The sequence below is a fragment of the Schistocerca piceifrons genome, unplaced genomic scaffold (assembly GCF_021461385.2).
Source record: "Schistocerca piceifrons isolate TAMUIC-IGC-003096 unplaced genomic scaffold, iqSchPice1.1 HiC_scaffold_906, whole genome shotgun sequence".
Taxonomy (NCBI): domain Eukaryota; kingdom Metazoa; phylum Arthropoda; class Insecta; order Orthoptera; family Acrididae; genus Schistocerca; species Schistocerca piceifrons.
The window spans coordinates 629,827-633,676 of record NW_025729175.1 but is presented as its reverse complement, the minus strand read 5'-3'; the positions used below and the strand labels follow the sequence as shown (position 1 = coordinate 633,676).

Here is a 3,850-nt window from a genome sequence, read left to right as displayed (position 1 = left end):
GGGGCATAGGGTGTCAACTTTTTAATCTTACTTTGGTTCGTTTATATGCCCCTACTGGCACTGGTCACGTGGTGGATCGTTCGCGTTTTTATGAAGAGGATATTGTTTATTTGTTGCGTAAGAGTCCTCCGGGTATTCTGTTGAGTGATGACTTTAACTGTGTATTGCGTCCTGTGGATCAATCTCCAAACCTTAATTTCTGTCTCGAATTACATGAATTGGGCCGCTCCTTACGCCTAAAAGACGTCTGGATATGTAAATACCCGACATTATTTAAATTTACCCACTTTACTGCGACTTCTAGTAGCAGGTTAGATAGATTTTACTTATCGGACTTCCTGAGCGATAGTATTCTTAACGTTGAAGTTATCCCAGCTTCCTTTACGGATCACTGTGCTGTGGCCATAACTCTCAATCTAGAATGGCAACCAGTCAAATTGTTTCGCCCTCCGTGGATGCTAAACGTCGCTCATCTAGCTGACCCTTCTCTCGATGACGTGATGCAAGTCATGTGGTTGCATACTCTACGGTCCACTGGGAAATACTCCTCCACCCTTGACTGATGGAGCAACGGCCTTGCCACAGTGGATACACCGGTTCTCGTCTGATCACCGAAGTTAAGCGCTGTCGGGCGTGGCCGGCACTTGGATGGGTTACCGTCTGGGCCGCCATGCGCTGTTGCCATTTTTCGGGGTGCACTCAGCCTCGCCTCGTGATGCCCATTGAGGAGCTACTCGATCGAATAGTAGCGGCTCCGGTCAAGGAAAACCATTATAACGACCGGGAGAGCGGTGTGCTGACCACACGCCCCTACTATCTGCATCCTCAGCTGAGGATGACACGGCGGTCGGACGGTCCCATTGGGCCACTTGTGGCCTGAAGACGGAGTGCTTGACTGGTGGATATAGCTAGCGAAACCGAGGCTCACGCAGACTTTGATACGTTTCTGTGCTGCCAAAGCGCGAGACTTTCGGAGAACTTATGAATGTTACTATTCCATCCTGCGTGAACTTTATGCTGCTTCGGATCAAGCCCTCTGCGAATTGCAGATGTTAGGCCGGTAAGGCAAAATTGTTAACCGTGAAGAGAATGGAAATGGAAGGTTTGAAAATCCGATCGAAGTCGCGATCATTGGTGATGGAAGAACTGACTTCCTTATATCATTTGCTTCGGTATCAGATCCGTCGCCGACGCACTTGTATTCATTCTCCCACGACAAAAGATGGATGTATCGTAATGGCGCAAGCTGATATAGTGCGTATCTTACACCAGTACTATGTAGAAATCTACGATATCGAGGAGTCCAGTAAAACCTTTTACGACCCACTTGTCAGCATCTTGTATACGACAATTACATCTGAAGATAATGAAACGCTCTTAGCTGCCTTTCAGCCTGAGGAAGTTTACAAAATTATTGTGGGATCGCCTTATCAAAAGTCCCCGGGTCTAGATGGACTTCCAAAGGAATTTTACGTGCGCCTTTGGCCGTTGTTGGGTGCTACCTTTACCTCCCTTCTGAATGGGAAAAATTGTTGTAAGCCCGATACACACTGGACCGGCTGCCCCTGATCACTTTCGCCCACTAACTTTGTTAAACTTTGATTATGAGACTGTGGCGAGGGCAGTTAATAGTAGGACGTCGGCTTTGATGGATACGATTGTTACAAAACATCAAAGCTGCGTACCTGGTCGTACCATTCTTACCCCTATATTAAAGTTTCATGATATGGTTTCGGTTGCTGCTGTAACGTCCGTCCCTTGTGCTCTTGCTTTTTTAGACTTCAGTAAGGCATTTGATCGTGTTAATCACGACTTTCTGATTCCGATTCTGGAGGCAGTTGGTTTCACTATTGACACGCGGCGAGTGCTCTCAAATCTGTTTACGGGTATTTCGGCTTCGGTGGTTGTTAATGGCCAACTAACGCCCCTAATAAGTATCCGTAGGGGAGTGTCTCAAGGAAGCCCGCTGACGGTGACTGTTTGTGTTTTTCCTGGAGCCCCTACTCCGCATGCTAGCATCCCAGCTGACAGGTTGGACGCTTTCCGGCGGGACTATAGCTGTTTGTGCATATGTGGATGACGTGATTGTTCTACTTCGCAATTCTGCTGAGATACCTCGACTGAAGGCTGTCATCAATAGTTTTTGTCGGAGTTCAGGTGCAAAACTTAAGCTTCTTCCTTTGCGAGGTTTTGATGACGCGGTTGTTCCATGGGCTACTGCGCTGGATCTGTATACGTCTCTCGGTATCATCATTGATCGTTGTCCACTCAAAATGGTGGCGCTCAACTGGAAGTCTGCTACGAAAAAAATTCAGGGAGCTGTATTAGAGCATGAAAGGCGTTCTCTTACTCTGCTCCAGAAAGTCCGAATACTGGATACATATGTCTTATGCAAAGCTTATTACGCGGCCTAAGTTTATCCGCTTCCCGCGACGATAGCGAAGAAACTACAATTTTCTGGTCGTTTCTTATGGAAAAGACATATATTTCGCTTACGGTATGAGGTGATCACGAAGCCTCGCTCCTTTGGGGGGCTGGACCTGACTGATATATACAGGAAGTCGCAGATGCTATATGTACGTCGTACTATTTTGACGATGACTCAAGAAACTCACACATTCACGTCTCATTTATTTTTCTTTGTCTGTCCCGCTAGTCTTGAACCCCCTATTGATATTGGTCGCATAAATTATAAGTTAAAACACATTCGTGACTTCTATCTTGCGATGAGCTATTTATGGGCTGAAATCATATGGAGACCATTAAATTCCTACAGACTCGTGGGGAAGCAGTCCATTGCCCGAACCTCGTTGAAAGAGACTCGCCGCAAACAACCTGAACGAAAGTTTGGTTTAATATCAGTCTTCCGATTTTGCCGATGTGAGTAGCGTCCTCGTGGTACAAGGTCGTAAATAACTTGATTCCAACGAACGAGCGACTTTTCCGTATTGGGCTTAGTGAGACGGATTTATGTAGTCGTTGTACGTCTCCCGATACGATACGACATCGTTTTACTTGTGGAGGTCATAAGACAAACTGGTGGTTGGATCAGGACACAATTGGCCTTCCTTACTCGGTCTTCTGAGACTGCCTGCACTACGGACATCATAGTGCGCCCAGATTCTTCTTTCTTTCCACAGTCAAAAACCCATACCGTTATGTGGTTGCTGGGCCATTTCGTTCATTATTTTGTAGAAGGCGAGGGGGACGATCACATGAACGTCATGCAGTACATGATCACGGCCTATTGGACATGCTTGCGAATGCCTCGATACCGAGACCTCTTCGCCAACATGGTGAATCTTGTTTTTGATCGGTAAGGTGTTGGTTAATTTAATTCATTTTGATGATAAGTGTTTTTCTTTGTTATGTATGTTTCCAACCTGATTTGCTTCGGTTTGTTCTCTCCTTGTTTCCCTGTTCGTTTTGTTTTGTGTTTTGACTCAGCATCGCTCTATTGTCAAATGTGTATCGATGAAGTATAGATACACGGGCGCGTCTACGATCCTTAGCTTTTCCTAGTTTACTTGGAATTTTTCTTAGTTTGCTATTTGGAATGTAATCTTGTTTCGTTTTCCTACTCCTTTTAGATTCAATTATGAACTATAAAAAACACAAAATAAAAAATAAAAAAATTAAAATTTACTAAAAAACCATATCAAAATAGTTATTGATACATATCTTATGAGCTTGGTGGTGGTTTGTTGGCTACGTTCTCGTTTTTTTTCTTTTATTTGTTGTTCTATTCTCGTAATAAATTTTTTTCTCCCTTTTGCAGCCTCTATTACATGATGATATGACTATGGTCTACTGAAGTGTCATGATAGTACCAAGTCTTTCTGATAATAAA

At 44.4% G+C, this 3,850-nt stretch overlaps 1 pseudogene; it reads left to right on the top strand.

Annotated features, from left to right (window-relative positions):
• Positions 1-566: 566 nt before the first annotated feature.
• Positions 567-684, top strand: LOC124771279 (annotated as a pseudogene).
• Positions 685-3,850: the final 3,166 nt, after the last annotated feature.